The 13,426-nt window shown below is 43.0% G+C and overlaps 1 long non-coding RNA gene across 1 annotated transcript; it reads left to right on the top strand.

Moving 5' to 3' along the window:
* The first annotated feature begins 6,815 nt into the window (after nt 1–6,815).
* On the top strand, nt 6,816–11,084 carry LOC143689773 (uncharacterized). The gene is made up of 2 exons (XR_013178912.1): nt 6,816–7,338; nt 9,523–11,084. It is a non-coding gene; the product is annotated as an uncharacterized LOC143689773 (long non-coding RNA).
* The last annotated feature ends 2,342 nt before the right edge of the window (nt 11,085–13,426 follow it).

Genomic DNA, 13,426 nt, shown 5'->3' with positions numbered 1-13,426 from the left:
GCCTCCGCGGCTTGGGAAACTCACCTGTCCGAGACTCCCAGCCCGTCCAGGAAGGAGGGAGGGAGGGGCGCTGGCCACCAGCCGCCGCAGCCCGGGAAAGTGCGCGCTGCTCAGGGAGCTCACCGCAGCGGATTCTCGCAGCCGGACCAGCCAATCCAGACTGGGGTACACTGTGTGTCCGGTCCCTGCCATGGCCCCGGGAGCTGTTCTGCACTGTTTCTGGTCATTTAGTAGTTGTTCTGGAGGAGGAACTAAGACACGCACACCTTACTAAGCCGTCATCTTGGCCCCTCCCTTACATGTGTTCTTGACTAAGCATGTAATCAATCTGTGCATGCTCAATAATTAGACTACCTCTAACTTCTTTTCGAGCTATTATACTCTTTATCCTAAGCCTGCCCACTTTTGCTTGAATAAAACTCTTTGAGTTCTGCAATTCAGAAAGACAGGCCTATAAGCTTCCTGCTTTCCTTGCTTTGTGCTTTGCAATAAAGCTTTTCTCCCTTTGAAACCCTGGTGTCACAGGATTGGTTATTGTGCGTATTGGGCAGTGTACCCACGCTTTGATCAGTATCAAAGAGAGAGAACCCTGGAAATCTATGAAGGGTCCCTGAGTATTCAGCAGACTACTGGTCAGCCCTGTATGTAAAGAAACTATCCAAGGATGGAGAGAAACCAATAGGAGGTAAGTAAAGGACGCAGTACCCACCATTGACACAGAGAATGGAAATGGTGCCTGTTCACACTAAGCAGGGTGGAAAACTTCACATTCATAAGGCATTGGGTAGAGTACTCAGAAATGTTTTGCTTCAGTACAAGGGCACAATTAACTATAGACATAATGGTGCCCTATCCCATCTTTTTTAATCCAATTTTAAAAACAAGACCCCAAAGCACAGACCTAACTCCAAATAATTTAATTATGTTCCAAAACAAGATTTGAAAATATTTAGTTGAATACAAAAATATCTAATAAATTATAACCCCTAATGAGGAGAAAAATCAACCAGTCAAAATAGACTTAGAAATGGCACTAATGTTACATTTATAAGATAAGGAATTTAAAATATTTATTATAACTATGAGCAGAGACTTGAAAGATAGAAAAAAGTTACAAATTAAACTTTTAGAGATGAAAACGGCAATGAATAATATGAAAAATGCACTGGATAAGGTTAATGGCAGATTAGGCTTATAGAAAAAGAGATTAATGAACTTGAAAACAGTGAACTTCAAAACATTTGATAGAGTAAGCCTCATAGTAAACTATCACTGAATTCCTAACAAAAAGATAACTCACCTTTGACAAAAGTTCACTGTTCATTGTTAGTATTAGGAATTATTTAAAATATGTTTTTACTTGTTTTGTGGCATTTCAAGAATTTTACAAGTCTGTTATCTGTCAGAACGAGATACATGAAGATAGATCTATCTATCTATCCATCTGTTTTTATCTGTTGAGAGTGAAAGCGAGAGAGAGAGAGAGAGAGATCTATTATCTATAATATAATAATCTGGATAGAATGTAAATGCCCTTCAATGGTAGAGAAATAGATTGTTATATTCATATAGTAAAGCTCTTAGAGCAATAATAAAGAACAAGTTAGTGCTATCTATACCCCACAACATGGAAAACACATGTATGTGTATTTTACTTTGATTTAGGAAAAGAAAATTATTTTGGCAAGGAGAAAACACCATAGATACCACTACACATCCACAGTAATGGCTAAAATATTAAATACTAGTATGTAATCTTATGGAAGATATGGGACAACCGGAAAGCTTAAACACCACTGGTGGAATGTTAATTTTTGTAACAATCTTAACACTCTATGGTGGTAACTACTAAGTTGAACATGATCAAACTATTATCCAGCAACAAAATCCATCTACATGATGAGAAAACGAATGTACAAAATGTCCATGACATCATTATCTGTAACAGCTAATAACTGGAAACTCAAATGTCTGTTAATAGTAGTATGGAAGCATATACTGGGTGTATCAATTCAGTATAACACTATATGGCCATGAAAATGCACACATTCCGGCTACAGGCAACCCCATGGATAACTCTCACCAGCATCATGTTCAATACAAGAACTCAAGACACAACAGAATACATCTGTAGTGGTTCCATTCATATAATATTCAAAAACAGACCACGATGTTAGAAGTTAATAAAAAAGTTTATGTTGGGGAGCCAAAAGGGGCCAGTGATTAGCGTTAGCCCTAGAAGGCTTTGAAGTTGCTGTTAATATCCTACTTCCTGGACAGGGTGGAGGTTATACGGGCATGTTCACTTCGTAATAATCAAAGTCAATGTGCCCAAAAAAAGTTTATAAAATATATACAATGTTTACTTAGCAAAAACAAATAAAGAAGCATTCATTGAATGCATTAGAATGGATGTCTGTGGTAGAATTGGGATAGGAATAAAAAGAGAATAAATGCAAATAAGTAAAATAGGAGAAGCTTTACAAGAGTCAAGGGTGATGGCTCTACAACAGACTAATTAAATCATAATCTATGGGGGTGTATTTGAGCATCGTATTTTCTAAGCAGTCCTCACATAACTTTAAAGGCGAGACATGGTAAGAATCACTGGGATATAGAACATCAAAAATGCAAAATTAGAAAATGATAATGGTAAGTTTATCAAGGTAGATGAGAGGCAGTAAGTTACCAGAAATACAGCCATCAGAGGGCCCTGAAAGGTGTTCTGCAATGGGGATAGTAATGATAGTAATGATCAGACTGTGCTTTTAGGAGGTTTAGGCTCCCATGTTAATAGGATGGAATAAAAGTGGAAGAAACTAGATGAAATTAATGGAAGCACACTTCCTATGCAACTTTCTCTTATGTCCTCTTGCTTTTATAATGTACATTTTAAACTTTCTGAAGTCCATTATTTTCTTTTGGTGTTTATACTTGAAATGCTAGCCCTTCTACTGATACATACTAGCGGAAAATGACACAGCAAATATAAAAGGATAGAAAGTATTGCCTCTTCCCCAATACCTGAGGGGAGGGGAAACCCCCACCATTCACAATTCCACTATTTTATGTCATAAAATCTAGTTCTGTTAATATAGATAACATTCACGAATGTATCAGCACTGCTATCCTACTTAGTATAGATACTTGCATAAAAATGTAAAACTCTATTTTGTTTGTATTATATAATAATGTCTTAATAATATTAAAAGACAGAAAAGGGAGCTTTTATATAACAGCTAAACTTGAGAGTTTGTAGCTTTGTCCTGTAAAACATGGGGATCTAATTATTTGCTTTGCCTGATAAATGTTGCGGTTGTAAATTGATGTTTATTTTCCAATAGTACAAATACTTTATTTTGCTATAAGCTAGAGAAGAGCTTCAGAATTTCTCCTTTCTTCATATATAACTGTATAATAATAAATCTATGTATTTAAGATTGATTCCTAAATTTAAAAAAAGATATTCAACTCCAAGTGGGAGATAAATAAGATGGTAATTTAAAAGTCAAACGTTATACTTTGACATAATTGTAGATTCACATGCAATCTTAAGAAATAATACAAAAAGATCCCAAGTTTCCTTCACCCAGTTTCTACCAGTTGTAACATCTTGGCACATCTAGGGTATATCACAACTGTGGTATTGAAATTTATACGCTCAAGAAACAGAGCATTTCCATTAGAACGAGTACCATTCAAACTGGGCCTTTTATATCCAATTCCCTCAGGTCTGCATCCCCTCCTTAATCTGGCAATGCATTTCTGTGGTTTGGTGATTTCAAGAAAGTTATATAAATGGGATTCTATAGTATATAACATCATTTGATTGGCTTTTTTCACTCACCCTGATTCTATGGTGATTCATCCAACTTGTGTGTATCAACATTGTGGACTATTTTATTGCTGAATGAGTAGTCTGTGGTGCAGATGCATCAGAGTTGGTTTAACCATTGAAGGAGAACTGGGTTGTTTCCAGTTTGGAGCTATGCCCAATAAAGCTGTGAAAACATTTCAATTCTCTGGGATAACTGCTCAGAATTACGATCACTAGATTGTATGGTTGTTGTATTTTTAATTTTAAAAGAACTACCAAAATGTTTTCCACAGCAGCTGCCTCACCCAGCAATGTACAGTGATTCAGTTTCCTGCAACCTGGCCAGCAGTTGGCATCATTATTTTTTATTTTAGCCATAGTGAGAGGTGTGTAGACACTTCCTTCTAGTTTTAATTTGCATATCTTTAATGGCTAACAATGTTGAGCCTCCTTTCATGTGCTTATCTGCCCTGTGTATGATCAAGAGGTTTCTTCTGTGAAAGATCTCTTAATAGGCCTTTTGTCTGGTTTCTAATTGTATTGTTTATATTTTTACTGTTGAGCTATGAGAGTTCTTTGTATATTACAAACAGCTAGAAACTACATTTCCAAGCCGTCCTGACGTCTAATTGTGGTCACAGGATTAATTCTCACCAATGGAACATGAATCAAAATGGGTCATGCCACTACAAGGCACAGGCCTTCAAGTCCACACATCCTCTCAAAAGCTTTCACCTCCCTTCCTCTACTTAGCTGAAGATAACAAGGAGGTCAGCGGTGGCATAGTCTCAAGATAGAAGAAACCTTTTCCTTGTGGAAGAAAGCTGCACTCTAACATTTCGCTGTTACATGACCGATACCTAAATATATTTCGTGCATCAGAAGGACAGACACCACTATTGGTGCTGAAGTAGCCAACAGACGTGCTACTCACACAGCACTGGATGCAACAACATTTTATTCACATGGAGAAGACACAGAACAAGGTCAGCTAAACTAGTGGGCACGTGCTTCCCATAGACAGTGGGTCTCAATCTTTGACCAAGGCAGGGGGATATTCTACAGGCAGCATCCCTCTCTTGGTTTGTATGCAATAGCAGAGGAAGCCCACCAAAGACAAATAGACAACCAGGTATGAGATGGATATCTTAAAACATGCCCACCATGGTCAGGCTATGTCCAGTGAATGCTTTCATATGCTTGAGTTCAGAGAGGAAGGAATGCATTGGCCGCACCCTTATCTACTAAGGTATTGTGTTTTATCCTAAGGCATTCTATTTTATCCTGACAGGTTGGCATACTTGGTCATGAGCACAGGATGTTTTGTTAGGTCCCAGGGAAAGGTGGCAGACTGCACTAAGACTGTCCTCTACCACACCCTGAAACAAGTGAATGTAATTGTTGCAGCAGCTGTAGCCTATTTAATAAAAGACTAACCATGGTTTTTCATATTTCAGTATTCCCAATCATTTTACTATCTCATCAGATATTTGTAGAACATTCATTACTGTGGTTGGTGCTGGGAAATAAATGCTACTTCAGGTCAGAGTTTTCACAAGTGTCCATCCCAGCCAATGCAAAGAATTGAGGGAAAGATGCAAGCTGAGCTATAGAGTCGCACAGAACTCTGAACCAGCTTTTCCATAAGCCCCTAAGCAAAGACTACTAGGTCTAACCCAGAGACACTGCTCTCCATACTACCAACACCAAATGATCTGCCAACAATACAGGGCAGTTTAAGGGCCCCAGAAGATCTGCTGGAGACAACCAGATGAACTTTCCCTAAGGGTCGTTAGAGGGCGGGGCCCACTTTACCCTCAAGTCCCTGGCGAAGTCCCTTTCTCCTTAGATCCCTGAGAAGTTGGCTTATTTTCTGGTTTTGGATGTCCCGGAGGTGAGACCCTCCTTCGCCACAAATAGGGGGCGTTGGAGAAGGGAGACAGAGTGCTGACTTGGGGACTGGACTACAGAACTGTGCTCCCAGGCCCGCGTGCTCCCACAGTTCCCGGGCTCCCCGCGTCCCTGCGCACACCAGAGCCCTCGGGTTCCAGGTGCACCGCCGCCCCTCACAGCACCACCCAGGTGGGCCCCGCCAGCCAGCCTGCACGCAGAGGCGGAGATCTGCCTTCTATTTTGTATCCTAGGGCTTCGTTTCCATTTAACACCTTTTGGTTTCCTTTCTCCATACTGGTACCGCTGCCCTCCTGCTGCTACACTGCTTTGTTAACAGGAAGTGGTTGTGGATACTTGGCTTCCTCTTCAGATAGGCTAGAGAATTTGACACCCCCCAACTGTGAGAGCTTGTTGCGGCTCTCCTGACCCAGGAGCAGGAAGAGGAGAGGAAGCCTTTAGTCCTTAATCCTAATTCTGGGGCAGAATCCTAGAATTCCGGGAAACCTAGCCGAGACCAAGACCCAGGCCAGCCCTCCAACTTGATCCCTTCCAGGCAGATGCAGGGAAAATGCCTCTGAGGGCTCCCCATTCTGGGGTCAGCGAGGCCCAGAAAGGGACAGGGGCCAGCCTGTTTGGGGATGACCCCTGCCTCCACAACCCTTTCTTGGAATGTTGTGGGGTGATGGGATTTCACAGCGGGAGCATCTGTCCACAATGGAATTTTTTTCAGTTCTCAAAACAAAACAGTAACGACAGAATGTATGTATGAGGAGCCCTCATACATTGCTGATTGGAATGCAAAATGGTGCAGCTGCAGTGAAAAATAGTTTGGCAGTTCCTGAAAAAATTATACATAGAATTATCATGTGACCTGATATTATGGATTGAATCATGTGCCCTGCAAAGACATGTTCAAGTCCTAATCCCCAGTCCTGTAATTGGGAGTTCATTTGGAATTGGGAACTCATTTGAAGATGTCATCAGTTAACATTAGTTATCCTGAATCAGGATAACCTTTAACCCAATGTGGCATATTTCTCAGGGATTGGAGCCTAGTTATACTTAAAAAGTTTTAATCATTTCTACCTTCTCTCCCTGTCTCTCATGTCTGTAGCCTAACTCACTGTTCTCCCTTCCCCCCCCTCGTCAGAAACCTCCCGTCTCAGTAGCTTATCTCAAAACTACAAGCCTTCTTGTTATTCTGTCCTTGCCTCTAGCTATCTTCTGCCGCCCTTGCCTAGCAACTACCTTTTAGCTTGTGTAATTGGCTCTTCGAACCCCCTACCCTCTCCCCTACTCCCCCCCCTTGTGCAACTGTATTTAACCTCAGCTCCCTGTAGCCTCGGGGTCTTTAGAGCACTTGAGCCGCTTCGGTACCTAAGCTCTTACGATGTAACAATAAAGAAGCTTTGTACTGATTAATTGGCCTTTGGCTCAAGTCCTTCAGTCCCCTAGCTGAGACGGCTAGGTTTCGCTTACCCAGGTTTGTTTCCCGCGAGCTCGCCCCCTAATTCACCCAGTGCTCCAGTCGCGCGACCCGGCTGAAGCTATCAGTGGCAATTGGCGCCCGAACAGGGACCCCTCCGTTTCCGCCTGGACACTGGAGATCCTAGGACCACGGAACCAAGGTAAGCATCTAGACTCTCTCGCGAAATAAACGCCGTCCTAGGATTCATTCTTATTCACGCAGAGTAGTCCTCCTAAATTCAAAATGGGTTCATCTCTTTCTAAAACCCAGGTCCCCCAAGTGAGAGCGCTGGCCGCTCTGCTAAATACCCATAGGTGTAAGGTTTCAGCCCGGCAGCTGCAAGTTTATTGGGACCTCCTGCTGCCGTTTAACCCCTGGCTGCTAACGAGCCCGCTTTGGACTCCAGCTACCTATGATCAATTGATTGCCAGGGTCACAGACGAAATGGAGCATGAAGGCAAGCGTTTTCCTCCGGAGCTTCTCCCCACGCTAATCACTATTCGCTCTTGCCTTCAAGGCTCCTTGCCCCCCACTGATGGCCGGCCGAAACCAACTAAAAGCGTCACTACAGCAGCCGCCGCAGAGACGCAGTCCGGCTCTAAGTCGGAGCCCGACTCCGATGCTAAGTCCCTCCTCGAACAGCTTGAGGAGCGCCTCGAAAGGCACCCGCCCCTACAGGACTATGGCGGAGAGCCTCAGGGCGGATAAACTAACTCCACCCTTCCGCCTTCTTCCCCATCATCCAAACCGGAAAAGGGCCTTTATCCCGCCCTCCCGGAGGAAGTGGAGGCGGGACGTCCTGTCCCCTCCTCCTTACCCTCCGGCCCTCCCCCGGCTGCCTATCATCCTCCCCTTAGCAACACCAACCCCTTCTTCCCGAAAGCGCAGCCGCAGTTTTACGCACCCCCGCCACCACCTTACGCGGGGCCGTGCACAAAACTATCGCCATCTCGTTCACCCCGGCCGCCCTGTTACAATCCCACAGGCGGCAACCCCCCCTCGGGTCCAGGGCAGCTCTAGCCCTCGGTCCGGCCGCTGCCGCCGACACAGGCAGCACTCTTCCCCATTAATCTCACCCCATCCCCGCAACGCCCATTCCCGTGAGTTCCCCACAGTGAGGAAAATATAACGCGACTGCTCAAAGCAGGCAAAGAGGATGGGCTTACCGGTCCTTACGCTACCCAGCAACAGTTGCTCCAAAGAATTAGAGCCTCTTCAAAAGAATCCTACTTGCCATAATTTTCCTGTGCATCATCGCGTTTTAACCTGCTCATTTTCTTCCTCTAGGTGCTAACCTGCTTATTATTTTCAGTAAAAATGTTTTTTCTAGCACACCCCTCCGGAATTTTCACCTGGCGACTCCTCCCTGTAACACTTCTAATTTTCTCCACAGCCACTTCTGCAAAACCTCCTGAAAGCGAAGTGTGGGCCGCAATCTAATATCCCCCAGGATTACTGTTTCTCACTCCTAATTCCTCCACATTTCCACAACCTTTTGTTAATGATTGCTTACTAAATCTCCCGTGCGATCCCAATGTCCTCCCCGCTAGTGCGTTTCTCAACCTATCATCATTCCCCAATTTCTCCCCCCCCTCCTGAAACCCTAGCGATTAACCTTACCTTTTTGCAGAATTCGTCAATGCAAGCCATCCCCGAAGTCTCCCAGCCAAACAACAAACTACTAAACCTCATATTAGCTAATCTTTCAGAGCAAGCAGAAAACGGGCTCCCGTGTTCTCCTCAATAGCCTAATTGCATCCACCTTATCTACTCCCGAACCATAAGCGCAAGTATACTCCGTGAGAACAAGTCAAAAGCCCTCCTTTTCACAGGACCTTGGCCAGCTAGAGGAACTGCACCTGGATATAACCGAACTCGCCCGCACCCGCCGGTGCGGCCCCCAGTTCCCCTCTGCTCACCTGGCAGCTTTACACCCTCGACTTCCTTTACAGAAATCCCGTGGCTTCCGTGTCCTTCTCCCCCTCGAACTCACAACTCCTCCAAATATAACTTCTTCGTTCCCTATAACCCCCCCTCTTTCTTAATGGTACCAGCAGTTTCACCCACCTCTCTCTCTGTGAAAACCTCAGCTGCCTAGACCTGCGCCCCTTCCTCGGAGCAACCGAATCCCAAGGGCGCCTGGTCACCTTCAACAGCACCCAGCAGCCCCCACCTGAGGGTAACAAGGTTACCGGTCCAGGCTACTATGCATTTAATGTTTTAGGTGGCAAAAACTTCACTTCCACGGTCTTTTTAAGTCCTCCATTCTATTTCTTTACCTGCTCAAACTATAGTCGCCCGGACACATGTCACCTACTTAACTACCTTAATGCCTCTTTCTCAGTAGTTTTCATAGTACTTCAACCTAGACTCCTGTAGATCCCACTCAACGCGACCAGGTGAGTCGCTCCTGCACTGCCCATGGACAGCTCCGTCACTCAGCTCAGCCCACACGCGAAACGAGACTTCGGAATCACCGCCGCCATCTCTGCAGCCATCATCGCCTCTGTAGCAGCAGCCGTCACCGCAGCCGTCACCCTCACCCAAACATCTACCACCGCTGAAGTGCCGCGCAAACCGGACTCAACATCCTGTTCCCTACGGCAATAAATAGACTTACTAGCTTTATATGCCAAAGCACTGTATGAGGCAGCCGCCTCTACTTTTGATGGACGTTACCCCTTCTCCCGCCTCTGTATCACACCTGTCCTCGTCTATATCTCTTGGCCCCGTCTCACCCTGCGTGAGTGGACATTCTCTGCCTATAATAAATCGCTCTGGAACTAGGTGCACAGCCTACTAACTCAACTTCTAAACATAAAAAGCTTGTCTGTACCCAAACTCTCTAGCTCTGTCCTTACAAACCTCCTCCGCAAGTTTCTTCCTTCTGTCAACTCTCTAATCTTATCTTCTACGGCATTATGCTAATAATCCTCATCTGCATCTTCTTCCTATTCTAGTGCCTTTTCTCAAAAATACCTCACTATAAACGACAAACTCAACTCCTAGCCCTAGCTACTCTTAAGCTCCAAAATCCCGCTGCCGATACAAACAATCGTCGGCAAGCACAAGTTTGGCTGGCTAGTGTCACTCACCCCCAGGACTGATCACCCTGAGGCCTGAGTTTTGCCCTCAAGACTGATCACCTTGAGGCGCCCGCTGCTTTAACGCCAGCTCAGCAAACTGTGTGCCTCCGCCACTCCTCTATCCTCTATATTCCCCTACGGGGGCTGCACATAGTCAGAGTACGTGCATCTGGGGCCAGCTGGCTACCAGATGGGTACCGCTGGGTGCAAGGCGAAGCACTGCAGAAGATGGGCCGCTCAAACAGGCCTCCTCTGGCTCTTCTGGGGCACATGAGATTTGCATAAGGGTTGGCTCAGTACATACCCTTCCCCTGAAACTCTGAGCCTCACGCACAAGGGGAATCTCATCCCTACCCCTCCCAGCAAAGGTTAATGCCCACCACCTGTCACGCAGGTGAGCCTTTAAAAGAAAAAGGAGAGGAATTGTGGCATATTTCTCAGGGATTGGAGCCTAGTTATACTTAAAAATTGTCAATCATTTCTACCTTCTCTCCCTGTCTCTCATGTCTGTAGCCTAACTCACTGTTCTCCCTTCCCCCCCTCGTCAGAAACCTCCCGTCTCAGTAGCTTATCTCAAAACTACAAGCCTTCTTGTTATTCTGTCCTTGCCTCTAGCTATCTTCTGCCGCCCTTGCCTAGCAACTACCTTTTAGCTTGTGTAATTGGCTCTTCGAACCCCCTACCCTCTCCCCTACTCCCCCCCCTTGTGCAACTGTATTTAACCTCAGCTCCCTGTAGCCTCGGGGTCTTTAGAGCACTTGAGCCGCTTCGGTACCTAAGCTCTTACGATGTAACAATAAAGAAGCTTTGTACTGATTAATTGGCCTTTGGCTCAAGTCCTTCAGTCCCCTAGCTGAGACGGCTAGGTTTCGCTTACCCAGGTTTGTTTCCCGCGAGCTCGCCCCCTAATTCACCCAGTGCTCCAGTCGCGCGACCCAGCTGAAGCTATCAGCGGCAACCCAATATAAGTTAAGAAGTTTAGATATGTTAGGAGACAGAAGGGGAGATATGGCCATGCAATGGAGGTAGGGATTGAGTGATGGGTTGCCAGCAAACCACCACAAGAATGCTCTAGGTTTCAGAGGCAGCACAGTCCTACCAAGGCCTTGATTTTGGACTTTTAGCCTCCAAAACTATGAGACAATAAAGTCCTGTTGTTTAAACAATCAGTGTGTTATTTGCTGTAGCAGTCCTGATAAACCAAGAGACCTGGCATCTCTACTTCTAGATCCCATGCACCAAGGAATTGAAAAAACAGAAAGTCAGATTCTTGTGCATAGCAGCATCATTCACAGTAGCTAAAAGGTGGAAACAACTCATGTCATCAACAAATGAATGGATAAATTAAATGACATATACTCACAATAGAATATTATTCAGACATAAAAAGGAATGAAGTTCTGATCATGCTGCTATAAGCATGGACCTTGAAAACATTATGCTAAGTGCAATAAGTCAGATATAAATTGCCAGATATTATGATTTCACTTATAAGAAATATCTAGAATAAGAAATTTCATAAATAAAGTATATTAGTAGTTGCCAGAGGGAATGGGAAGATATTGGTTAATGGATACAGATTCTTGCTTGAGTGACAAAATAGTTTTGGTGATGGGGGTAATGGTAACACAAGATTGTGGATGTAATAAATGTCACTTGATTATACACTTAAAAGTTTTTAATAATGACAAATTTTATGTGCCTATATATGTTAACCACATAAAAACTAAATTAGTATGAATTAGATAAGTGAAAAACTTATGCTTTGGGGATGGAGTATTCCAGATGAATGGAACTGCAATTGACTATACTCAGAGAAAAGAAAGTATATGATATAGTTGGGAAACCACCTGTAATTAAATTGCTTGAGCACCCCCAGTGCCTATCTGTCTGCATCCAATTCTCCCCTTCTTATAAGAACACCAATCAAATTGGCCTCATTTAACTAACCACCAAGAGGTTAATTAATGGTTCTATTTCAAAATAGGGTCATGTATGGGGACCAAGGCTAGGACTCAATTCTATCTTTTTTGGGGTCAACCCATAACATTCTATTTCCCCCGTTTTCCCTCATATTTTCTTTTTCCTTAGACGTTTTAAAGTTTTACATTTTACTTTTAATTCCGTGGTGAATTTTGTATTAATATATGTTGTGTAAGATATGAGGCCAAGGATATCTAATTGTTCCAGCACCATTTTTTGAATTGTTTTGCAGGTTTATAAAAAAAAAATTGGTTGGTATTTTTATGTGAGTATATATATGGCCTTGCTATTTTATTCCACTGATTTGTATAATTTATCCTCTGCCAATACTGATTTAATAACCATATACAATCTGCCTTAATGACAGATAGACTGATTCCTTCCACTTTTCTTTTTCAAGATTATTTTGGCTATCCTAAGACCTCTTCCTTTCCACATACATTTTAGAATAAGCTTATCTCTATCTATTAAGACCTTGCTGACATGTTAATAGGAATTGCATAAACCTAAGATCACTTTGGGAAGAACTGATACATTTATTCTCTTGAGGCCTTCAACTCATGAATGCAATGTTTATCTCCAGTTATCTAGTTCTTCTTTGATATCTTTCGTCAGTAGTTTTCCATTTTGAGCATTCAAATTGTGTCCATGTTTTGTTAAGTTTACACATAAGTGTTTCATTTCCTTTGGAATGTTTATGAAAGCAATTGTGTTCTTAATTTGTGTCCACGTGTTAATTGTTAGAATATAGAAATGTGATTAATTTTTTTTGCATTGATCTTTTATTTGAAACCTTTCTTAAATCATTTATTAGTCCTAGGAGTTTTTTATTTGTTGATTTCTTTTTGAGATGACTTGGATTTTCTTTTTTCTTTTTTTTGGCACCATTTTATCTTTTACTGTCTTTTTGAACCAAAGTATATTTACTTGCTGCCACACAATAATTGAACACAGACATAAAGAGGCAAATTACATATATAAAATTAAATAGAAATGATTAAGCTTTGAAAGTACCCTATCTGTATATTGAATTATTGAATGACAAGAATGCCATTCAACTTTAAGCTATACCTCTCTTTGTAGAACTACTGAACATGAAACATTTTTGAAAACTTGGGGTCTCAGTAAGTCACACTTTAGACACTTCAGTTGCTACATATAATGTTTTATTTTTTAATT

This window comes from Tamandua tetradactyla, chromosome 7 (genome assembly GCF_023851605.1).
Source record: "Tamandua tetradactyla isolate mTamTet1 chromosome 7, mTamTet1.pri, whole genome shotgun sequence".
Taxonomy (NCBI): Eukaryota; Metazoa; Chordata; class Mammalia; order Pilosa; family Myrmecophagidae; genus Tamandua; species Tamandua tetradactyla.
Note: the sequence above shows the minus strand (reverse complement) of the source record. Positions and strands in the feature narration are given on the sequence as shown.